Source organism: Pogoniulus pusillus, chromosome 21, assembly GCF_015220805.1.
Source record: "Pogoniulus pusillus isolate bPogPus1 chromosome 21, bPogPus1.pri, whole genome shotgun sequence".
Lineage (NCBI taxonomy): Eukaryota > Metazoa > Chordata > Aves > Piciformes > Lybiidae > Pogoniulus > Pogoniulus pusillus.
This window is the reverse complement of record NC_087284.1, coordinates 5,073,040-5,099,073: the sequence shown is the minus strand read 5'-3', so window position 1 is coordinate 5,099,073 and position 26,034 is coordinate 5,073,040. Positions and strand designations below refer to the sequence as shown.

The 26,034-nt window shown below is 44.3% G+C and overlaps 1 long non-coding RNA gene across 1 annotated transcript; it reads right to left on the bottom strand.

Annotated features, from left to right (window-relative positions):
• Window positions 1–517: 517 nt before the first annotated feature.
• On the bottom strand, window positions 518–25,956 carry LOC135184760 (uncharacterized). The gene is made up of 3 exons (XR_010306154.1): window positions 25,892–25,956; window positions 19,435–19,573; window positions 518–634 (listed from the first exon to the last, which is right to left on the bottom strand). It is a non-coding gene; the product is annotated as an uncharacterized LOC135184760 (long non-coding RNA).
• Between the last annotated feature and the right edge of the window lie 78 nt (window positions 25,957–26,034).

Genomic DNA, 26,034 nt, shown 5'->3' with positions numbered 1-26,034 from the left:
CTGGGCCCAGCCCTCCAGTTCTTGACCCACTTCAGAGTGAATCTGTCCAAGCCATGAGCTGCCAACTTTGCCAGCAGCTTGTTGTGGCAGACAGTGTCAAAAGCTTTGCTGCAGCCCAGGTAGACTCCATCCACAGCCTGCCCCACATGCACCAGGCAGGGAACCTGATCATAAAGCAGATCAGGGTGGTCACTGCCAAGCTATGAGCAGCTACTCAATAAATAGGTATCCCACATCACTTACAGGGCAAAACCAGCAGGCCAGCTGGTAGCAGTTCTCCAGGGTGCCATTTGAACTGAGCAGGTCTAAACTGCATCTTATTAATCAGTTTGATGCTTTTCCTCCTGATCAGAATGCATTCATCTCCCCCAGGGCACTTGAACCATGGGGATAGCTTGGTTCGTGTGGTCTTTGGCATGCTAACACAAGAGGTCGTTTAAGCTGCACTGCCAGAAACTCAGAACTCAAAGAAATTCTTCTTGCTCTCAATTCAGTGAAGCACCAAAAGTGCCTTTATTTGCCAGAGGAGCTGGAGGATGCAGAAGGGAGCAAAGACAAGCAGATGATACATGAATGCTGCCCTTAAGAACTGGCTCCTTTTTCACTTCTGCTGCAGAGGAAGTGCTGCAGACAGCTGAAAAGAATAAAAAGAGACAATTAGAACACACTTTTTTTGTTTGGTTAACAGAGGGACTGAATGAGAAGTGCTGGAGAATGACTTCATTCCAACTGAATTCAGCCTTCCCCTTCCCAGTTCAGTTTTTTTCTCATCTGACCGTTGAAAGATGTAAAAAAAATTTAAAAAAAGATTGATTGTGCCACTTAAAAAGTGTCCCAAGGGTGGGCAGCAGGTAAGAAGCTGAAATGGATGTGGCTGAGGTGGGGATCCAGCTTGTGGAGGCTTTGTTTTGCAAGCTCTGGTAGGCTCTGGGGCTGCAAAACAAAGGTCTTTGTTAGTAACAGCTCTGTGGGCTTTGGGGTGTGTGAATGGTTGGCTCCAGGGTTTATGAGGGTAAGGACCATGCCTTGGAAGGGTGTTAAGGGCATGGAGTATACAGGAATGAATGTTGAGGGGAAATGTGTAAACCAAGCAGGATTCTCTTTCCCTTTCCCTTTCCTTTTCCCTTTCCCTTTCCCTCTCTCTCTCTCCCCCTACACCTCCTCTCTCCTCTTTCCCTTTCCCTTTCCCTCTCTCCCCCTCCACCTCCCCTCTCCCTTTTCCCCTCTCCTCTTTCCCTTTCCTCCTCTCCCCCTCTGCCTCCCTTTTCCCCTTTCCCCTTTCCCTTTACCCCCTCCCCCTCTGCCTCCCTTCTCCCCCTTTCCCTTTACCCTCTCCCCCTTCCCCTTTCCCCTTTCCCCTTTCTCTTCTCCCCCCTTCCCCTTTTCCTTTCCCTTTTCCTTTCCCTCTCTCCCCCTCCTCTTTCCCTTTTCCTTTCTCTTTCTCTCTCCCCCTCCACCTCCCCTTTCCCCTCTCCCCTTTCCCCCTTTCCCTTTCCCTCTCTCCCCCTCCACTTTCCCTTCCCCCCCCTCCACTTTCCCTTTCCCTTTCCCTTTCTCTCTCTCCTCCACCTCCCCTCTCCCTTTTCCTCTTTCACCTTTCCCCGCTCCCCTTTCCACTCTCTCCTCTCCCTTCTCTCCTCTTCCCTTTCTCCTCTCTTTTCCCTTCTCCACTTTCCCTTTTTCCCTTCCTTCCTTTTCCCCTTTCCCCTCTCCCATTTCCCTTTCCCCTTTCTCTTTCCCTTCTCCCATATCCCCTCTCCCTTCTCCCCTCTTCCCCATTCCCCTCTCCCCTCTCCACCCTTCCCTTTCCCCTCTCCCCTTTCCTTTCCCTTTTCCCCTCTCCCCTTTCCCTTTCTCTTTCCCCTCTCCCATATCCCTTCTCCCTTCTCCCCTCTTCCCTTTCTCCTCTCTCCCCTCTCCCTTCTCCCTTCTCCACTTTCTCCTCCCCTTTCCCTTTTCCCTTACCTATTTTCCTCTTTCCCTTTCCCCCTTTCCCTTTTCCCTTTTCCCTTATCCCTTTTCACCTTTCCCTTTTCCCTTTGCCTTTCCTTTCTCTGTCTATATATTTTACTTTATACACTTAATTCTCTTTCATTTCTATTTCATTTCACTCATATCATTTGCCTTATATTTTATTCATACTTATTTGTCTATTTCCTTTTCCATTTCTATAGATTATACATATAAAACATCTACATTTACATCTTTTCCTTCTCCCCTGATCCACTGAATCTGCTCCTCTAATATGAAAACACTTTTTTTCTCCAGTCTATGTATTTCCATTCTATTACTAATTCTCATGTACTGCAATTAATAATATTAAACAATGTATGCATAAAAAATAAACAGAGCACAACACTTTCAACAGTGATTAATCCTGGGACATCCCAGTAAGCAAACAGAATCATAGAACCAAGCAGGTTGGAAGAGACCTCTAAGCTCAGCCAGTCCAACCTAGCACCCAGCCCTTACCAATCAACCAGACCATGGCATTAAGTGTCCCATCCTGTCTTTGAAACATAGAATCAAGCAGGTTGGAAGAGACCTTCAAGCCCATCCAGCCCAACCTAGTACCCAGCTCTGGCCAATCAACCAGACCATGGCATTAAGAGCCTCATCCAGTCTTAGAATCATAGAATCATACCATGATAGAATCAAGCAGGTTGGAAGAGACCTCCAAGCTCAGCCAGTCCAACCTAGCACCCAGCCCTAGACAATCAACCAGACCATGGCATTAAGTGTCCCATCCAGTCTTTGAAACATAGAATCAAGCAGGTTGGAAGAGACCTTCAAGCCCATCCAGCCCAACCTAGTACCCAGCTCTGGCCAATCAACCAGACCATGGCACTAAGTGCCTCATCCAGTCCTAGAATCATAGAATCAAGCAGGTTGGAAGAGACTTAGTGCCATGGTCTGGTTGATTGGCTAGGGCTGAGTGCTAGGTTGGGCTGGCTGAGCTTGGAAGTCTCTTCCAACCTGCTTGATGCTGTCATTCTATGATTTAATTAAAGGACTTTGAGATGGGGAAATATCCCTGGAGGTGTTTAAGGCCAGGCTGGCTGAGGCTGTGTGCAGCCTGCTCTAGGGTAGGGTGTCCCTGGGCATGGCAGGGGGGTTGGAACTGGCTGCTCCTTGTATTCCCTTCCAACCCTGCCTGATTCTCTGCTTCTCTGAATCTATGACACAGCAGTTTTGCATGGCAGAGCATTGCTATAAGAGCAGGGGAGAGAAGAGCAGCAGTTGGAAAGTTGGAAACCTTTGGGTTGTTTTTAACTTCAATCCTTGAAGTGTGGAGAAAGAGGCAGGCTACTGAGAATTGAACTTTCTGGGCTGTTAGGAAGGAAACATGGCCTGAAATCAAGAGCAACCTAATCAGATAGGACAGAAATATGACAGGGGAGAATTGAAAGCATCTAGGAGGTGAGCCAAGAGGAAAATGGGGTTGTTGCTTCAGAGCTGGGGAAACCTAAAATAGAAAAAGGACACAAAAGTGTGAAGATTATCTATAGATATTTTTTTTCCCCCCTTTCACTGGATGAGATGTGGAAGGCTTCTGATTTAAAAGGCAAGGGAAGGAAAAAAAAAACCCAAGGAGTAATAAGAAAGAAACCATGAGGGAAATATTGAGAGACAATAGAGGCAGCAGAGTTTTAGAGGGTGGAAAAGCACTTTAAAAAGCAGAAGGGAGATCATTTCTTCCTGCTGGCAGCAGAAATCTGACTTAGCAACAAAGACATTTAATGTTCTGGTGGAGGGGCTGTGGCCTGGGAACATTTTGGAAGATAGAAATAAGGCTTTGCAGATCCCCCCCCGACTAAAATGGCACTAGAATAGTTCATGGCCATTAGAATCTGTGCTAAGTTGAGAGAGGTTCTTCTCTCCCTCTATACTGCCCTGATGAGGGCAGATAGAATCATAGAATCAAGCAGGTTGGAAGAGACCTCCAAGATCATCCAATCCAACCTAGCACCCAGCCCTAGCCAGGCAACCAGACCATGGCACTAAGTGCCTCATCCAGGCTTTTCTTGAACACCCCCAGGGATGGTGCCTCCACCACCTCCCTGGGCAGCTCATTCCAATGCCAATCACGTCCTCTGGGAAGAATTTCCTCCTAACATGCAGCCTATACTTCCCCCACCACAGCTTGAGACAGGAATATTGTATCCAGTTCTGGACCCCCCTCAGTTCAAGAAGGACCTCAAGGAGATGCTTGAAGGAGTTCAGTGCAGAGGCACAAAGATGGAGAAGGCAGTGGAAGATCTTCCTTAGGAGGAGAGCCTGAGGGAGCTGAAGCTGTGCTGCTGGGAGAGGAGGAGACTGAGAGATGGCCTCAGTCATGGGGATAAAGATGTGCAGGTGAGTGCAGAGTAGAAGCAGAACAGTGCATGTGTCAGGATGTAGTAAAGATCAACTGTCCTCTAAAGGATGCTGAGTGTCCAGTTCTGGACCTCCCAGATCAAGAAGGACCTCAGGGTACTGATGAGAGAGTCCAGCACAGAGCCACAAAGACTCTGCAGGTAGTGGAACAGCTCTGTTAGGAGGAGAGCCTGAGGAAGCTGAAGCTGTGCTGCTGGGAGAGGAGGAGACTGAGAGGTGACCTCAGCAGTGGTGATAAAGATGTGCAGGTGAGTGGCAGGAGGCTGGAGCCAGGCTCTGCTGGGTGATGCCCAATGCCAGGCCAAGAGGCAATGGTGGAAGCTGAGGCATAGGAAGTGTCATTTAAACATGAGGAGGAATTTTTTTCCCTGCGAGGGTGACAGAACACTGGAACAGGCTGCCCAGGGGGGTTGTGGAGTCTCCCTCTCTAGAGATATTCCAACCCTGCCTGGATGTGTTGCTGTGTGATCTGCTCTGGGTGCTCCTGCTCTGGCAGGAGGGTTGGACTGGCTGAGCTCTGGAGGTGCCTTCCAACCCCTGACATTCTGTGATCCTGTGATTTTCAGATTAAATTCGGTTGCTTTAAATTGATTCCTGGTCCAAAAAAAGTCAAGACAAAAATCCTTATGGAGAAAGCCAAATTGATGAGTGATTGAGGTGCTGCCTCCCTACTTCCCTCTCAGCTAGAGCAGCTTTAAAGCTTTTCAGAACTAATGGCTCAGGCTCCTCAAGGAGACTGAGATAAATATTCAAGACCTCTGGATTTGCAAATGCTCCTTAAGCAAAGCTCTGCATCTGTCAAGGGAGAGGAGAGACTTCTTCCCTTTGGTCATTCATTCTGGTTGAAACTTAACCCCAGAGCTGGGGAGGGGGTGGGGAAAAAGCAAAGCTAAGATGTTCAAAGGCTAACAATGATGAATGATTAGTGGGAGTAGTTGGGATCAGAAAGTCAATAACTTAAAGCCTTCCAGAGGCTGCACTGGCACAGACAACAGAAAATAGATTCTGTTTGGTAAGGCTCAAGTGTGTGTGTGTGTGGGGGGGGAAAACCAAAAGCCAAAAAGGAGGGTTTCTTTTTAATGATTTTTTTTAAGCAACACTTTTCTAAGGGTGTTAAAAGATGAATTTGTAGGAAGCTGATTTCCAATTCCTCCTCCTCCTCGTCCTCCTTCTCCTTCTTCTTCTTCTTCTTCTTCTTCTTCTTCTTCTTCTTCTTCTTCTTCTTCTTCTTCTTCTTCTTCTTCTTCTTCTTCTTCTTCTTCTTCTTCTTCCTCCTCTTCCTCTTCCTCTTCCTCTTCCTCTTCTTCTTCTTCTTCTTCTTTGCCTTCTTCTCCTTCTTCTCTGCCTTCTTCTTCTTCTTATTCACCTAATTCTTCTTCACTTTCTTCTTCTCCTTATTCTTCACTTTCTTCTCCTTCTTTACCTTCTTCCTCTTCACCTTCTTTGTCTTCTCCTTTCCCTTCTCCTTCCTATTCTCCCACCCCTTCTGCTTTCCCTTCTCTTCCGCCGCCGCCGCCACCTCCTCCTCCTCCTCCTCCTCCTTCTTCTCCTCCTTTAGTGCTGTGTCCAGTTCTGGGCTCCTCAATTCAAGAGAGATGTTGAGGTGCTGGAAAGTGTCCAGTAAGGGGCCTGGAGCACAGCCCTGTGAGGAGAGGCTGAGGGAGCTGGGGGTGTGCAGCCTGCAGAAGAGGAGGCTCAGGGCAGACCTCATTGCTGTCTGCAACTACCTGAAGGGAGGCTGTAGCCAGGTGGGGTTGGGCTCTGCTCCCAGGCAAGCAGTAATGGAACAAGGGGACACAGTCTCCAGTTGTGCCAGGGGAGGTTTAGGCTGGATGTTAGGAGGAAGTTCCTGCCAGAGAGAGTGATTGGCATTGGAATGGGCTGCCCAGGGAGGTGGTGGAGTCACCATCCCTGGAGGTGTTGAAGCCAAGCCTGCCTGGGGCACTTAGTGGCATGGTCTGGTTGATTGGATAGGGCTGGGTGCTAGGCTGGGCTGGAGGAGCTAGGTTGTCTCTTCCAACCTCCTTTAGTCTATGATTTTATGATAGAGCAGATCCAAAGGAGGGACACAAAACTGCTCAGGGGGTAGGAGCGGCTCTGCTACGAGAACAGGCTGAGGAGATGGGGGTGTTCAGCCTGGAGAAGAGAGGCAGACCTAATAGCAGCCTGTCAGTGCCTGAAGGGGCTACAAGAAGGCTGCAGTGAGACTGTGTGCAAAAGGCTGCAGGGACAGGATGAGGGCAGTGGCTTCAAGCTGGAGCAGAAGAAGAAGGCTGCAGTGAGACTGTGTGCAAAGGGCTGCAGGGCCAGGATGAGGGCAGTGGCTTCAAAGTGGAGCAGAAGAAGAAGGCTGCAGTGAGACTGTGTGCAAAGGGCTGCAGGGCCTGGACGAGGGCAATGGCCACAAACTAGAACAGAGGAGACTGAAGTTGGATGTGAGGAACAAGTTGTGCACCAGGAGGGTGGAAGAAGTTGCCCAGGGAGGTGGTTGTGGCCCCATCCCTGGAGGTGTTCAAGATGAAGCTGGACAGAGCTATGGGCAGCCTGCTCTAGTGGAGGATGTCCCTGCTGAGTGCAGAGGGTGTTGGGCTGGATGAGCTTTGAATTTCCCTTCCAACCCAGACCATTCTATGACTCTGCTTCACTTCTGTGTGTGTTTTGGTCATACCAAGAACTAAAGCCAGTAGGTGCCTGACCTAAATGTAGTATCTCTGCAGTATGCTAAAGATGAAGGCTTCAAGGCTGGCTCTGTAACAATAGCTGTCACCTTTTGATGAACCCCAACATCCTTGCATCTCTCTGCTGTCATTTTCTCAGAACCTGGGGGGACCTTTCTGATTTATACCCTGTGAAAGGAGGAAAAAAAAGCCACAAATTGTAAGAGGACAGGAAGTTCATAACACAATTGCAACCTAGAGAATGCTGCTGTTGATATTCTGGGCACCTTAACCAGATTAATTCCTGCCTTTTGATACAGGCAAAGGCTCCCAGTGATAAACAGGGACTTAAATCCAAAGTACCTTTGAAATGTAGCATGCTGTTGTGAAATGAGATAGCAGCACCTCCCCTCTATGGGGAGGGGAAATGTCAAGCAAGCTGCCTGCTTTCTGCTTTCTCTGGCAAATGAGACTTTCTCTTAGCCTGACCCTGAAAGAATGCCACATTGGGAGCAGCAGCATTTGTGTAATGAACACAGCAGTTGTCCTGTTTGGGCTTTCTTTTTGCCTTTCTGGTGATCCATAGCACGTTTGCTAATCCTGACTTGGTAGTGATCTCAGCTCCATAGGTTGGAATGTTTGGGTTTGATTTTGCCTCTCTTTTTTTCTGGCCAGTATCACAGACTCATAGAATCATAGCAACATAAAATCATAGCATCATAGAATCAGAGCATCATGGAATCATAGAATCAGAGCATCATGGAATCATAGAGTCATAGAATCAGAGCATCATGAGATCATAGCATCATAGAATCAGAGCATCATGGAATCATAGAATCAGAGCACCATAGAGTCATAGATTCATAGCATCATGAGATCATAGCATCATAGAATCATAGATTCATAGCATCATAGAAACATAGAATAATAACATCATAGAATCATTGATTCATAGTATGATAGAATCATAGATTCATAGCATCATAGAAACACAGATTCATAGAATCATTGATTCATAGCATCATAGAATCATTGATCCATAGCATCGTAGTATCATAGAAACATAGAATCATAGATTGATAGCATCATAGAATCATAGTATCATAGCAACATAGAAACATAGCATCATAGAATCATAGATTCATAGCAACATAGAAACATAGCATCATAAAATCATTGATTCATAGCATCATAGAATCATCAATTCATAGCATCATAGAATCATAGATTCATAGCATCATAGAATCATAGAAACATAGCATCATAGCATCACAGCATCATAGATTCATAGCATCATAGAAACATAGCATCATAGACTCATAGCATCACAGAATCATAGATTCATAGCATCATAGAAACATAGCAACATAGCATCATAGACACATAGCATCATAAACTCATAGCATCATAAACTCATAGCATCACAGAATCATAGATTCATAGCATCATAGGAACATAGAAACATAGCATCATAGACACATAGCATCATAAACTCATAGCATCACAGAATCATAGATTCATAGCATCATAGATTCATAGCATCATAGAATCATTGCTTCATAACATCATAGAATCATTGATTCACAGCATCATAGAATCATAGCAACATAGAAACATAGCATCATAGAATCATAGACCCATAGCACCCTAGAATCATAGCATCATAGACTCATAGCATCACAGAATCATAGATTCATAGCATCATAGAATCATAGAAACATAGCATCATAGCATCACAGCATCATAGATTCATAGCATCATAGAAACATAGCATCATAGACTCATAGCATCACAGAATCATAGATTCATAGCATCATAGAAACATAGCAACATAGCATCATAGACACATAGCATCATAAACTCATAGCATCATAAACTCATAGCATCACAGAATCATAGATTCATAGCATCATAGATTCATAGCATCATAGAATCATTGCTTCATAACATCATAGAATCATTGATTCACAGCATCATAGAATCATAGCAACATAGAAACATAGCATCATAGAATCATAGGTTCATAGCATCATAGAATCATCGATTCATAGCACCATAGAATCATAGAAACATAGCATCATAGGATCAGAGCACCATAGACTCATAGAATCAGAGCATCATGGAATCATAGAATCAGAGCATCATGAGATCATAGAATCATAGCTTCATAGCATCACAGAAACAGTTCTACCATTCTGTGATTCTGTGGCAACTGAGACCTTACCCTCTCATCACATTTCTGCCAGTCTTTAGTGAGAAGCAATTTGTGGATCAATGTGTCTGCTTACCAGAAGTTTAATTGGTTAAAAGCTAAACTTACCCAATTAGGAGGGGAAAAAAACACCCCACCATAACCCAACCCAAACACAATATCAGGCATGTTTTGAGACCAAAAATTAGTCAGCATGGCAGGAGTTTTCAGCAGGCAAGAAACTAATTGTCAGCTGAGGAGTCAAATGATTCATTATGCAGAAGAAATGCAAGGAGACTGTGAAGCTTTTGCATGAGCAGCTTGCAAATTGGAGATGAAATACATTCATTGAGCAATTAATAGCTTTGTCCCTGTGATGAAGGCAGCAAGTGTGGCTATTGGCCAAAATTCACTGAGGATATTAAGGATGGAGGAGGTGGAGCAGAGTTGATTATCTCTAAAGCTTGCTGTGGTTAATTGCTGTTGGACTTGCCAGCCTTTAAGGTTTACAAGTTACTGTAAAACAGCAATCAAAGGAATTTCCCTTTCTTTATCAGCATCTTGCTACTCTTTTTTCTCTTTCCTGTAACAAATTCATTGTTAGTGACTGATATAGAATCATAGAATCAAGCAGGTTGGAAGAGACCTCCAATGTCATCCAGTCTAACTTAGCACCCAGCCCTGTCCAGTCATAGAACAATAGAATCAAGCAGGTTGGAAGATACCTCCAATCTTATCCAGTCTAACCTAGCACCCAGCCCTGTCCAATCATAGAACAATGGAATCAAGCAGGTTGGAAGAGACCTCCAGTCTTATCCAGTCTAACCTAGCACCCAGCCCTATCTAATCATATAACCATAGAATCAAGCAGGTTGGAAGAGATCTCCAAGCTCATCCAGTCCAACTTAGCACCCAGCCCTGTCCAGTCAACCAGACCATGGCACTGAGTGCCATGGTCTGGTTGACTGGACAGGGCTGGGTGCTAAGTTGGACTGGATGAGCCTGGAGGTCTCATCTGACCTGGTGGATTCTAATTCAAGTTGTGTCAGGGGAGGTCTAGGTGGATGTTAGGAGGAAGTTGTTGTCAGAGAGAGTGATTGGCATTGGAATGGAAGGTGGTGGGGTTTTTGTCCCTGGAGGTGTTGAAGCAAAGCCTGGATGAGGCACTTAGTGCCATGGTCTGGTTGATTGGCCAGGGATGGGTGCTAGGTTGGACTGGATGAGCTTGGAGCTCTCTTCCAACCTGCTTGATTCTATGATTCAATGATCCCTTTTAGGTACTGGAAGGCAGCTCTAAGGTCCCCTAGAGCCTTCTCTTCTCCAGGCTGAACAACCCCATCTTAGCCTGTCCTCACAGCAGAGCTGTTCCAGCCCTGGGATCATCTTTGTAGCCCTCCTCTGGACTCACTCCAACAGAACACAACAAAGTCCACCACCCCAGGAGGGCAAACCTCTTTCCTGTGAGGATGCCTCAGCACTTAACCAGGTTGTCCAGAGAAGTGATGGAGTCTCCTTCTCTAAAGACTTTCAAACCCCACCTGAGTGTGTTGCTGAGTATCCCAGACATTGAATTCAGGGGTGCTGATCTCTGGAGGCCTCTTTCAACCCCCTACCATTCTGTGATCCTCTCTATAGTGATTTGTTCATTAATGAACAACATTTTCAACTCACCTGCTTTCACAGGCAATTTTCTATGCCAACATTTGTTCATCCATTCTTCTGTTGGCTTCAGATGTTATTCTGTCACCTCAAGCAAAGCTCCTTTCCTGTTTCTCTTGACTTGCCAACAAGGTTTCTACTCTAATTAGTGCTGCTGATGGTTTTGATGGCTGCATATTTTTTTTGGTGTAGGTAATTAGGTCCTTAGGCAATTGGCCAAGGCAAACAAAACAAAGCTTAAAAACCCCCAAAGATTAAATGTTAATCACTAACTGGACATGAAAAGATGAAGCTTTAGCATGTTAGCTACAGACCAAGTATCAGTGTAAGGGACCTGCATAGTCATGTCCATATATTATGGAGAGAGTCTCTTTGCAAAAGGTTGTAGGGATAAGATGAGGGCAATGGCTTCAAACTAGAGCAGAGCAGATTGAGATTGGATGTGAGGAGCATGTCCTGCAGCAGGAGGCTGCTGGAACACTGCAACAGGTTGCCCAAGGAGGTGGTTGAGGCTCCATGCCTGGAGATATTCAAGATGAGGATGGAGAGAGCTGTGCATAACCTGCTCTAGTGGAAACTGTGCATAACCTGCTCTAGTGGAGGATGTCCCTGCCCATGGAAGGGTGATTGGAACTAAGCAATGCCTTCAAATTACAGCAAAGCAGATTGAGATTGGATGTGAGGAACAAGTTCTGCAGCAGGAGGCTGCTGGGACACTGCAGCAGGTTGCCCAGGGAGATGGTTGTGGCCCCATGCCTGGAAGTGTTCAAGCAAAGCCTGCATGAGGCACTTAGTGCCATGGTCTGGTTGATTGGCCAGAGCTGGGTGCTAGGTTGGACTGGATGAGCTTGGTGGTCTCTTCCAACCTGCTTGATTCTATGATTCTATGTCATCAGTTGCCAGAAACTCAAACTTAACTCCAACAACTTTCTCCTTGTTCTCTCCAAGTTTTGGTGTTGGTTTTGTTTGCCTCCATCACGACAGATCAAAGATGATTTAGAGCAGAAGTCAAGGCATAGCTGAGCCTGGATGGAGAGTTAGAGGAAATGGTGTTATTGCCAGAGCAGGAGCTGCAGGTGGTGTGAACATGACTGAATGGAGTGGAGTGGAGCTACTATTTTTGGAACAGTGACATTTTTGACCTGGTAGTGCTCAGTTGAAGGGGTTTTTATTTTGTTTCTTTCTCCTCTCTTAATTGCTGTACTGTGAAGTATTTTGCTCTTCCTGTCCTCATGAACAGCCTTTTGTTCTTAGGGCTGTGTGCTCCCCCACAGCACTTAGGCTGTTTGACATGGAAGCTTCTGCTTCTTTGTTGTGGAATCACAGCATCACAGAGACATCCAGCTGGGCAAAGCTCCTCAGCATCACCAAGCCCAACCCATATCCCTGCTCTACAAGGTGCATCCTAAACCATAGCCCCAAGTATCGTATCCAAGCCATGATGCCATTGGCTCTCTTGGCCACCTGGACACACTGCTGGCTCATCTTCAGCTTACTATCCACCAGTACCCCCCAGGTCCCTTTCTTCCTGGCTGCTCTCCAGCCACAGTGTTCAGCTCCTCTTTACATCAGCCCCAGCTCTTCAGTCAGAAACTTAGAAATAATAGGACAAAACACCCATGAAAGAAACCCAGTTTGAGCGACATCCTCAGCTTCATGCAGGTGACAGAGGGTTAGAGATGATCTGGTTCAAAGATGAATGTTTTCACTGTTGAAACGTTCTTATTCTCCCCTCAATGCAGCTTCATTCATCACAAATTTTCTGGCCTCTGCACCATAAAAGACAATTTTAGCTGCACAACTGCTGCTGTGCTGTGACTTACCCAAGGACCAGGTCATTTCCAGCAATAAGGGAGGAAAATGTTGGGAGACCAGAGAGGGAGATGGAAAGCAATTTTGAGTCGTGGTATCAATTGGCTTCTTTTCATATGTGCACTGTCATTTATTTAGCTCTCTTTCCATTTGTTTGTTTGGTTGGTTTGCTTTACAGTTTTGGCCTTGGTTAATTTTGAACTACTGGAGAGGAAGGAACTGGAGATGGAAAGGAATTAAGAGACATGGAACCAGTTGGCTTCTTTTATATATGCAATATAATTTATCTGTCCATAGAGTCATAGAATCAACCTCCATCCATCATCTATCAATCTATCTATCTATCTATCTATCTATCTATCTATCTATCTATCTATCTCTCTATCTATCCATCCATATATCTCTCTCTCTCCATCCATCCATATCTCTTTCTCTATCTATCCATCTCTCTCTGTTTGTTTGTCTGTCTGTCTACCTACCTATCTATCCATCCATATCTCTTCCTCTATCTATCCATATCTATCTATCCATCTCTCCATCCATCCATCCATCCATCTCTTTATCTATCCTTCTCTCTCTGTCTTTCTTTCTCTCTATCTATCCATCTCTATCTATCTATCTATCCATCTATCTCTCCATTCATGCATCTATCCATCTCTCTGTCTATCCATCCATCTCTTTCTCTATCATCTCTCTCTATCTCTGTCTTTATCTATCCAGCTCTGTGTGTCTGTTTGTCTATCTCTCCATCCATCCACCCATCCATCCATCTCTCTGTGTTTCTGTTTGTCTCTCTATCTCTCTATCCATCTCTCTATCTATCCATCCATCTCTCTGTGTTTCTATTTGTCTCTCTATAACTCTGTCTATTTATCTATCTATCCATCCATCCCTCTGTGTGTCTGTTTGTCTATCTCTCTATATCTCTGTCTATTTGTTTATCTATCCATCTATCTCTCTGTGTGTCTATCTACATCTCTGTCTATCTATCTATCCACCCATCTCTCTCTGTGCCTATCTATATATCTGTCTACCTATCTATCCATCCACCTCTCTATGTGTCTATTTGTCTATCTGTATCTCTGTCTATCCATCCATCCATCTTTCTATCTATGCATCTCTATCTATCCATCCATCTATCTGTCTATCAAATCTATTTGGTTTGCTTCCCAATTCTGGCCTCAGCTACTTTTGGAGTCCTGAGGGTTTAGGGTTAAGCTTTTGTGCAGAGTTTCACAGGGATTAAAGCTGTGTCAAACATGAAATAAAAGCCCAGAGGAGCAGGATCCCCTGGTTCCATGTAGATTATTGCTAGGCTTCACAAAGGTCACATGCAGACATTCATAGAATGGTTTAGGTTGTTAGAGACCTTAAGGATCTTCCATTTCTAACCCTCCCTGCCATTAGCAGGGACACTTTCCACTAGATCAGGTTGCCCAAAGCCTCATCCAACCCATGCACGAACACCTCCAGGGAGGGAGCATGGACAACCTCCCTGGGCAATCTGTTCCAGTGTCTCCCCACCCTTGCTATCGAGATTTCGTCCTAATCTCCAATCTCAAACTCTCCTCTTCCAGTTTCATTTCATTCTCTCTTATCCTATGACTAGATTGTGCCCAGGTGGGCAGCAGAGCCAATGGCATCCTGGGCTGGCTCAGGAGCAGTGTGGCCAGCAGGACAAGGGAGGTTCTTCTGCCCCTGTGCTCAGCACTGCTCAGGCCACGCCATGAGTGCTGTGTCCAGTTCTGGGCTGCTCAATTCAAGAGAGATGTTGAGGTGCTGGAAGGTGTCCAGAGAAGAGTGATAAAGCTGGTGAGGGGCCTGGAGCAGAGCCCTGTGAGGAGAGGCTGAGGGAGCTGGGGGTGTGCAGCCTGCAGAAGAGGAGGCTCAGGGCTGACTTCATTGCTGTCTACAACTCCATGAAGAGAGGCTGTAGCCAGGTGGGGTTGGGCTCTTCTGCCAGGCAAGCAGCAACAGAACAAGGGGACACAGTCTCAAGTTGTGCCAGGGAGGTCTAGGCAGGATGTTAGGAGGAAGTTGTTGGCAGAGAGAGTGACTGGCATTGGAATGGGCTGCCCAGGGAGGTGGTGGAGTTGCTGTGCCTGGAGGTGTTGAAGCAAAGCCTGGCTGGGGCACTTAGTGCCATGGTCTGGTTGATTGGCCAGGGCTGGGTGCTAGGTTGGACTGGCTGAGCTTGGAGGTCTCTTCCAACCTGCTTGATTCTATGATTCTGTGATTCTATGACACTAACCCTTGTAAAAATTCCCTTCCCAGCTTTCTCTTTAGGCTGCCTTCCTGTACTGGCTGATTAATTATCACTATTTCACGAGCTCCTGAAGCAGCTAATGCACTCTCCTGCTCCATGTGCTCCAGCAGTGAGTGGAGATAACTCCAGTAGGTTTGACATTTGCTGCTAGTGATAGTTAGGAAAATGGGGTCTAATTTCAGATTCTTTTAACATTTCTTTTTTCTTTCTCATCCTTCTTACACCTCATCATCTTCCTACAAGTTGCAACTGTTGGTTTCTGGGATCTCTGCCAAGTTTGCAATGAGAAATGAAAAGCAAGGGAAGCATCTCTGCTGTAGGCTGAATAAGTATCATGCTAGACTTAGTGTTTCATAGAATCAGAGAATTAAGCAGGTTGGAAGAGACCTCCACATCATCCAGTCCAACCTAGCACCCAGCCCTGGCCAATCAACCAGACTATGGCACTAAGTGCCTCATCCAGGCTTTGCTTCAACACCCATTCTGGAATGGGCTGCCCGGGGAGGTGGTGGAGTCGCCATCCCTGGAGCTGTTCAAGGCAGGATTGGATGTGGCACTTGGTGCCATGGTCTGGCCTTGAGCTCTGTGATAAAGGGTTGGACTTGATGATCTGTGAGGTCTCTTCCAACCTTGGTGATACTGTGATACTGTGATACCTCCAGGGACAGTGACTCCACCACCTCCCTGGGCAGCCCATTCCAATGCCAATCACTCTCTCTGGCAACACCTTCCTCCTAACATCCAGCCTAGACCTCCCCTGGCAAAACCTGGGATTGCGTCCCCTTGTTCTGTTGCTGCTTGCCTAGCAGAAGAGCCCAACCCCAGCTGGCAACAGCCTCCCTTCAGGTAGTTGTAGTCAGCAATGAGGTCTGCCCTGAGCCTCCTCTTCTGCAGGCTGCACACCCCCAGCTCCCTCAGCCTCTCCTCACAGGGCTGTGTTCCAGGCCCCTCACCAGCTTTGTCGCTCTTCTCTCAACACCTTCCAGCACCTCAACATCTCTAGAATTGAGGAACCCAGAACTGGACACAGCACTCCAGGTGTGGCCTGAGCAGTGCTGATCACAGGGGCAGAAGAACCTCCCTTGTCCTGCTGGCCACACTGCTCCTGAGCCAGCCCAGGATGCCATTGGCTCTGCTGCCCACCTGGGCACACTGCTGGGTTATGTTCAGCTACTATCTCACAACACCTCCAGGTCTCTTTCTTCATGGCTACTGTCCAGCCACACTGTCCCCAAATGAAGTTTCAGGGGATAAAGATGCCCATTTCAATCACAGAATGTCAGGGGCTGGAAGGGACCTCCAAAGCTCATCCAACCCAATCCCCCTGCCAGAGCAGGGTCATCTATACCAGCTCACACAGGAATGCATCCAGACAGGCTTTGAATATCCCCAGGGAGGGAGACTCCACAACCTCCCTGGGTAGCCTATTCCAGGGTTTTGTCACCCTCACAGTGAAAAAATCCCCCCTCATGTTTAAACAAAACTTCCTATGCCTCAGATGGCCAAAAGCAACCTCACAAACCCTGATAAGATTTACATCTTACTTTCTGACTCCATTTTTTCCCCTCCCCTGCTTTCCTCAGTCTCTCTAAATTTATTCTGCCATTATATCTCTCTTCTTTATGAGAATCATCTCCTCTCTATCATTTTTTTTCTACCCTCTGCTCTCCAAGAATACATCCTCCAGCCTCCAATCCTTCTGCTCCTTCCTTTGTTTTAATGCTCCTTGACCTAATCTGTCCCCATTGCTAAGCTTCCCTGACTCAAAGGCCAGTTCTACCCTGTGGAATTATTCCATTCTGCCTTCAAAGCACAAAGGTTGTTTTACTCCAGTGAGAAAATTCCAGCTGCATAATTTCCCTCCCTTCTTTGAAATCTCACTTATCACTGGGGCTGAAATGTTCTTGGTTGTATTTATTTCATTTATTTAGTTAGTTAGGGGTTTTTTTCTTCCTTTCTAAATCATTTCTTTTCCTGAGGCAGACCATCAGCACAGAAAATTTAATCCTAAATAGCCTGTTTGGTAAATTTATGAGCAACTATTAAAAGGGATTGTTCTAATGGGAAGTATTAAGCAGTGTTAAAAATAGCTTCTATGATGCCACCTTCATTTAAAGTTGCTGGCGTGTGAGTGAGTAAGGATATGCCTGAATAATTGGTTTGCTTTTTGCTACCTAGATACTTCAATGCTGCTTTTTTAAACTTAAATGCTGCTTTTGAAACTTAAATGATCATTTTTACACCTAAATGCTGATTTTTAAGCAGTTGGACAAAACAACAGAAGGAGGAGTTAGGGACAAGTGTGGCTTTTCTAGAGCCACTTTAAGGGTGTGATGTGGCTTGAGGTGGCTATGCCTGGCTAAGTTAATCTACCTCTAGGATAAGATTGGTTCATTCCAGCTGAATTAAAGCCTAATAAGAGATATACCAAAATACTCAGCAAACAATAAAAGGGATCAAGCCCAGATTCACTCATCCCAAAGCTCTTAACAATTCCACTTGATTCAAATGGGTATGGGTAAGTATATGGTTGAAGAACTGGTTTGCCTTGGGTACCCAGATGCTACCTATATACTTAAGTGCTGCTTTTGAAACTTAAATGATCACTTTTACACCTAAATTTTGATTTTTAAGCAGTTGGACAAAGCAACAGAAGAAGGAGTTAAGGATAAGTGTGGCTTTTCTAGAGCTAAGCCTTAACTCTCAAAGTTAGTCCACTTTAAAGGTGCAGTGTGGCTTGAGGTGGCTACGCCTAAGTTAATCTACCTCTAGGATGAGATTGGTTCATTCCAGCTGAATTAAAGCCTAATAAGAGATATACCATAATACTCAGCAAACAATAAAAAGGATCAAGCCCAGATTCACTCATCCCAAAGCTCTTAACAATTCCACTGGATTCAAATGTGTATGGGTAAGTATATGGTTGAAGAACTGGTTTGCCTTGGATGCCCAGATGCTACCTATATACTTAAGTGCTGCTTTTGAAACTCAAATGCTGCTTTTGAAACTTAAATGATCACTTTTACACCTAAATTTTGATTTTTAAGCAGTTGGCCAAACCAACAGAAGAAGGAGTTAAGGATAAGTGTGGCTTTTCTAGAGCTAAGCCTTAGCTCTCAAAGTTAGTCGATTTTAAGGGTGCAGTGTGGCTTGAGGTGGCTACACTTGACTAAGTTAATCTACCTCTAGGATAAGATTGGTTCATTCCAGCTGAATTCAAACCTACTAAGAGATATACCATAATACTCAGCAAACAATAAAAGGGATCAAGCCCAGATTCACTCATCCCAAAGCTCTTAACAATTCCACTTGATTCAAATGGGTATGACTAAGTATATGGTTGAAGAACTGGTTTGCCTTGGGTACCCAGATGCTACCTATATACTTAAATGCTGCTTTTGAAACTTAAATGATCACTTTTACACCTCAATGCTGATTTTTAAGTAGTTTTCCAAACCAACAGAAGAAGGAGTTAAGGATAAGTGTGGCTTTTCTAGAGCTAAGCCTTAACTCTCAAAGTTAGTCCACTTTAAGATTGTGCTGTGGCTTGAGGTGGCTACGCCTGGCTAAGTTAATCTACCTCTAGGATAAGATTGGTTCATTCCAGCTGAATTCAAACCTAATAAGAGATATCCCATAATACTCAGCAAACAATAAAAAGGATCAAGCCCAGATTCACTCATCCCAAAGCTTATACCAATTCCACTGGATTCAAATGTGTATGGGTAAGTATATGGTTGAAGAACTGGTTTGCCTTGGATACCCAGATGCTACCTATATACTTAAGTGCTGCTTTTGAAACTTAAATGATCACTTTTACACCTAAATGCTGATTTTTAAGCAGTTGGCCAAAGCAACAGAAGAAGGAGTTAGGGACAAGTGTGGCTTTTCTAGAGCTAAGCCTTAACTCTCAAGGTTAGTCCACTTTAAGGTTGTGGTGTGGCTTGCGGTGGCTACGCCTGACTAAGTTAATCTACCTCTAGGATGAGATTGGTTCATTCCAGCTGAATTCAAACCTACTAAGAGATATCCCATAATACTCAGCAAACAATAAAAAGGATCAAGCCCAGATTCACTCATCCCAAAGCTCTTAACAATTCCACTGGATTCAAATGTGTATGGGTAAGTATATGGTTGAAGAACTGGTTTGCCTTGGATTCCCAGATGCTACCTATATACTTAAGTGCTGCTTTTGAAACTCAAATGCTGCTTTTGAAACTTAAATGATCACTTTTACACCTAAATGCTGATTTTTAAGCAGTTGGACAAAACAACAGAAGGAGGAGTTAGGGACAAGTGTGGCTTTTCTAGAGCCACTTTAAGGGTGTGATGTGGCTTGAGGTGGATACACTTGACTAAGTTAATCTACCTTTAGGACGAGATTGGTTTATTCCAGCTGAATGCAAACCTACTAAGAGATATACCATAATACTCAGCAAACAATAAAAAGGATCAAGCCCACATTCACTCACTCCAAAGCTCTTAACAATTCCACTGGATTCCCTCTCTTCTTCCACCCAGAATTTGGCTTCAGTTCTGCCTGTACAGGCATCAAATGAGCTTTTGGATGTCCACACAGGTCTTGATTCATTCCCCACTCGGTGGCTGTGACTTAAATGACAGAAGACAAACTGTTAAATTGAATCAAAGCTTTTAACTTCCTTTTCAACACTCAATATTTTGTTCACCATCCAGAAAAAAAAATGAGACCAAATGCAGTCCAAGTCCAGCTATAAAGAGCTTCTTCCTAGCCAGGTACATACATTTGTGTCTCCTTTGATTGTAAATTCCTCTCCAGTCCCAAATTGTAACTGCAACTTTTTATTCCAAGCCAATCTTTAGCTTTCTAGTCTAGGGTCCAAGCTTAGATCTATTTTAGGAGGCAGGAGCACAGTTGGTACAGCCAGAAAAGGCAACAAAAAAATACTTCACCTTCAAATCAATGTGAGAGGATTTGCCCAGAATAAAGAGATTTTATGCTTCCAGTTTTGCACAAAATATATGGGTCAGCTTGGAGGACAGTGCAGATGTCCCTGCACTGACAGTTCCACATGGATAACTGGGAGCTGTGAACCTCTCCCTGCTACGTAGTGTTGCATCAAATGGTGGCATATTGGGAAGCCTGAACCAGATTCTGCAGCATCCTCCTTCCCTGCTAAAAGATGGGGAAAGGTCTTTGGAGATCTGGAGCAGATGGACCCTTAGGAATAAGAAAAATAAAGAATGGAAAGGTCAGGAATTGGAATGTGATGCCCAGAGAGGTGGTGGAGTCACCAACCTTGTGTTTAAAAGCCAATTGGATGAGGTGCTTGGGGTTATGGATATGGTTTAGGGTGCACCTTGTACAGTAGGGATGTTGATTTGACTTAGGTGATCCTGAGGGGCTTTGCCAACCTGAGCATTTCTATGATCCTGTTGCATATGACAAAGGAGGTTCCATGTGAACCTGAGGAAGAATTCATTCACTGTGAGGGTGACACTGGAACAGGCTGCCTAGGGGGGTTGTGGAGTCTCTCTCTCTCCAGAGATATTCAAGAACTGTCTGGATGTGTGACCTGCTGTGGGTGCTCCTGCTCTGGCAGGGGGGTTGAAGTGGATGAGCTTTGGAGCTCCCTTCCAGCCCCTGACATTCTGATATTTATATTGCTATAACACTGGGAAAGGAATCATAGAATCAGCCAGGTTGAAAGAGAGCTCCAAGCTCAGCCAGTCCAACCTAGCACCCAGCCCTGGCCAAGCAACCAGACCATGGCACTAAGTGCCTCAGCCAGGCTTGGCTTCAATACCACCAGAAAAGGCAACTCCACCACCTCCCTGGGCAGCCCATTCCAATGCCAATCACTCTCTCTGACAACAACTTCCTCCTAACATCCAGCCTGAACCTCCCCTGGCACAGCTTGAGGCTGTGTCCCCTTGTTCTGATGCTGCTTGCCTCGCAGAAGAGCCCAACTCCACCTGGCTACAACCTCCCTTCAGGTAGCTGTAGACAGCAATGAGCTCTGCCCTGAGCCTCCTCTGATGCAGGCTGCACACCCCCAGCTCCCTCAGCCTCCCCTCACAGAGTTTGTGCTCCAGGACCCTCCCCAGCCTTGTTGCCCTTCTCCAAACACCTTCCAGCACCTCAACATCTCTCTTGAATTGAGAAGCCCAGAACTGGACACAGCACTCAAGGTGTGGCCTGAGCAGTGCTGAGCACAGGGGCAGAAGAACCTCCCTTGTCCTGCTGGCCACACTGCTCCTGAGCCAGCCCAGGATGCCATTGGCTCTGCTGCCCACCTGGGCACACTGCTGCCTCATCTTCAGCTACTCTCTACCAGCACCCCCAGCTCCCTCTCTGCCTGGCTGCTCTCAGCCTCTCAGTCCCCAGCCTGTAGTGCTGCTTGGGGTTGTTGTGGCCAAAGTGTAGAACCCTGCACTTGGCCTTGTTCAATCTCATCCCATTGGCCTCTGCCCACCCATCCAGCCTGGCAAGGTCCCTCTGCAGGGCTCTGGAGGAAGAAAGAAAGCAATGGAAAAACCTGCTCTAGCTAAGGATGTCCCTGCAGACTACAGGAGGGAATAGGACTAGGTGAGCTTTGGAGGTCCCTTCCAACCCAGAGCACTCTGTGATTCTGTGAACTCACCTCTATTTTTTACAGACATGCTATTCCTGTGCACAAACACAGCCCAAGCAAACAAACTCCATTGTCTTCCCTTGAAAGATCAAAAACCTCTCCTGCTACATCACTTGTTCAAGCTCAAACCCTTTCATATACAGCAATGAAAAGAGATTCCCTCCCACTTCAGCCCCTGGCATTTTCCTTCTTTGCCTCTTTCTGCCTCCAGTTTGTGTGCTGGTAGAGCATGTTACTGAAATGCTGACTTGTTGATCTGCCAGCAGCTTGTGCTTAGGTGGTGGATTATTTCCCTAGTGGGGGAATGAGAGTGGCTGGTTACATTAGGAAGAGATAGGAGGCGTGATAAGGACCTTGCTTTTCTTCTTCTGTTGCCTTTTAGACTGATAGGAGATGAAAACAAGCAAAATGATTTAGCACTGAGCAGCCTAACAGCAGTCACTGAGCTCTGCTCCTAGATTAGGTTTTCTACTAGAAAAAAAAAACCCAACCACTTTTGTTAGTTTCCTTCCTCACCACCAAGCACAACAATTTCTTTTTAGCTCCTGCTTTAAGAAAATTTGGTGCTTTTTAATAACTATTCCCTCCCCACACCTCCAGGAAGACTTTTTTTTTACAACCAAAGAAAGTCCCTGATGACACTTTCTAGATAGAGCAATAGTGACATCCATTGGCTTAATCTTCTGTGACTGCTCCTTAAATCTCTGTCTCTCAACTAACATCCACATAACCCTCGCTGGTAGCCCAGCGAAAGGATTGGGCTTTGATAGGACCCAAGGAGGATTGTGCTAAGTCCAATTTGCTGCATTAGAAACACAAAACCCTCTCCACACACAGCTTAACTTGCTGGGAGGGGAGGGGGGAAAAAGGGATGCTGAAATGAAACAGATAAAGAGATTGGCTGAAATAAATCAAATCAATTAAAAAGGGGGAAACAAAACTGAGCTGAAATGAAGAAGAGGAATTAAGTAGTAACTCGAGCTGAAATAGATGAGATAAAATAAAACAATAAAGAAAGGGGCTGAAATAAATAGAATAAAAGGAATGGAGTGAAGTAACTGGAGCTGAAATGGCTGAAATGAAATAAGAGATAGGGTGGCTATAGCAAATAGAATAAATAGAGTGAAATAAGTCAAGATGAACTAAGGAAAATACTAAATGGAGTGGCTGAAATAAGGAAAATGCTAAATGGAGTGGCTGAAATAAGGAAAATGCTAAATGGAGTGGCTGAAACACATAGAATCAAATAAATAGAGTGAAATGAATTGAGATGAAATGAAGAAAATATTGAATACAGTGAAATAGTTGAGGTGAACTGAAGAAAATGCTGAATAGAGTGAAATAAGTTGAGATTAAAGGAAGAAAATAGTGAATAGAGTGAAATAAGTCGAGATGAAAGGAAGAAAATGCTGAATAGAGTGAAATAAGTTGAGGTGAAACAAAGAAAATACTGAATAGAGTGAAATAAGTCGAGATGAAAGGAAGAAAATGCTGAATAGAGTGAAATAAGTTGAGGTGAAACAAAGAAAATACTGAATAGAGTGAAATAAGTCAAGATGAAAGGAAAAAAATGCTGAATAGAGTGAAATAAGTCAAGAAGAAAGGAAGAAAATGCTGAATAGAGTGAAATAAGCTGAGATGAAAGGAAGGAAATAGTGAATAGAGTGAAATAAGTTGAGATGAAAGGAAGAAAATGCTGAATAGAGTGAAATAAGCTGAGATGGAAGGAAGGAAATAGTGAATAGAGTGAAATAAGTTGAGATGAAATGAAGGAAATAGTGAATAGAGTGAAATAAGTTGAGATGAAATGAAGGAAATACTGAATAGACTGAGTGAAATAAATAGAATGAATAAATAGAGTGAAATAAGTCAAGATGAAGGAAATCATAAATAGAGTGGCTGAATGAAATAGAATCAAATAAATAGAGTGAAATAAGTCAAAGTGAAATGAAGAAAATACTGAATGGAGTGAAATAAGTTGAGATGAAATGAAGAAAACATTAAATGGAGTGGCTGAAATAAATAGAATCAAACAAATAGAATGAACTAAGTTGAGATGAAATAAGGAAAATCATAAATAGAGTGGCTGAAATAAATAGAATCAAATAGAGAGAGTGAAATAAGTTGAGATGAAATAAGGAAAATCCTGGAGTGGCTGAAATAATAATGAATAGTAATAATAATGATGGTGATGTCCAAATAGAGTGGCTGAAATAAAAGTTTAAAATGCTATATTGAGTATTAAAAAGAAGGAAAAAATAGTGGAGGATTGGTAGTGATGCGTTTTTTAATACACACACACACACATATAGAGAGAGAGAGGGATGGATAGAGAGAGAGGGAGGGAGATTGAGATACAGAGAGAGAGGGAGAGAGAGAGAGAGAGATAGAGATAGACATAGACATAGACATAGACATAGACATAGACATGGAGATAGAGATAGAGATAGAGATAGAGATAGAGATAGAGATAGAGATAGAGATAGAGATAGAGATAGAGATAGATAGAGATAGAGATAGAAGGGGGGAGATGGAGATATAAAGAGAGAGAGAGAGAGAGAGAGAGAATGAAAGAGACACATGAAGAGAGATGGAGATAGAGAGATAGAGACAGAGAGAGATAGGGAGATAGAGATAGGGAGAGAGGGGGGGAGGTGCAGATATAGATAGAGAGATAGAGAGGGAGTGAGATGGAGATAGAGATGGGGGGAGGTGGAGATGTAGATAGAGGGAGTGAGATGGAGAGAGAGAGAGAGAGAGAGAGAGAGAATGAAAGAGACACATGAAGAGAGATGGAGATAGAGAGATAGAGACAGAGAGAAATAGGGAGATAAAGATAGGGAGAGAGGGGGGGAGGTGCAGATATAGATAGAGAGATAGAGAGGGAGTGAGATGGAGACAGAGATGGGGGAAGGTGGAGATGTAGATAGAGGGAGTGAGATAGAGAGAGAGAGAGAGAGAGAGAGAGATAGGGAGATAGAGATAGGGAGGGGGGGGAGGTGCAGATATAGATAGAGAGAGGGAGTGAGATGGAGATAGAGATGGGGGGAGGTGGAGATGTAGATAGATAGAGGGAGTGAGATGGAGAGAGAGAGAGAGAGAGAGGGAGATAGAGATAGGGAGAGAGGGGAAGAGGTGCAGATATAGATAGAGAGAGAGAAAGGGAGTGAGATGGAGATAGAGATGGGGAGAGGTGGAGATGTAGATAGATAGATAGAGGAAGTGAGATGGAGATAGAGAGGGAGGGAGATGGAGAGATAGAGAGAGAGGAAGATGGAGATACAGATATATATAGAGAGAGGGAGATTGAGAGATAGAGATAGAGATAGATGGAGATGGAGATATAGATAGAGAGAGAGAGAGAGATGGAGAGATGGATGGATGGATGGATAGAGAGATAGATGGAGATGGAGATATAGATAGAGAGATAGACAGAGATGGAAATATAGATAGAGAGATAGAGATAGAGCAATAGAGATAGATAGATAGATAGATAGATAGATAGATAGATAGATAGATAGATAGATAGATAGAGATAGAGATATGTATATATGTATAGAGAGAGAGATATGGGGATATATATATATATACATAGAGAGAGATGGATGGAGAGATGGAGAGATGGCTAGAGAGATAGAGATGGAGATATAGATCGATAGAGAGAGAGAGAAGAGAGATAGATAATATCTGGAGACATGAAAATATATGGACCTGCTGTGGTTTAGATCAGTAAAAGAGGTGAAGTATGATTGAAAATGTTTCTTATTTAATAGCAGAAGCAGTTCAGCAAAGAAGAAAATCCAGCAGAGAGGAACATGCAGCAAAGGGGAAAAAAAAAACCCAGCTAAGAAAATTCAGCAAAGCAAAGAAGTGACCTCGGTGGTTTCAGATGAGTCCTCTGGGGTTGTGACTTAACTAATTCAAAAGCAGAATAAGTGCATGGACATAAAAGGTATATAAAAAAAATATATTGAAGAGGTGTATAAATATATGCAATAGGTAAAATATGACATGGATATTGTATGCCTCATGTAAAGATATATAATATACATTATATAGAGATACATATACGAATTTAGATATATTTTAATGGATATCTTCATGTATATAAATAAAATTTATCTTTATTTTTTTTCCATCTATGAGTTTGTAACAATTAAGCTCTCCAGAGGCATAAAAGAACAAAAAAGAAAGCCAAAAAAAAAAATACAGATCCCATTTAATCAAGGCAAAAAAAAATAACCCCAAAGCAAACCCCAAAGTGGTGATGCTCTCCGTGCTCTACCGCCCAAGCTAAGCAGAAGAGGCTGATTACCTTCGACTTCTAAACACAGAGAATCATTCTGGCAGCGCAGGGAGAGCGAAAAAGCTTTAACGGGAGGTTGGGGGGGGTGGGGGGTGGGGATGGGGGGTGGAAAAAGCAGCAGCAGCAGCAGCAGCAGCTCTGGCTTTGCTGTA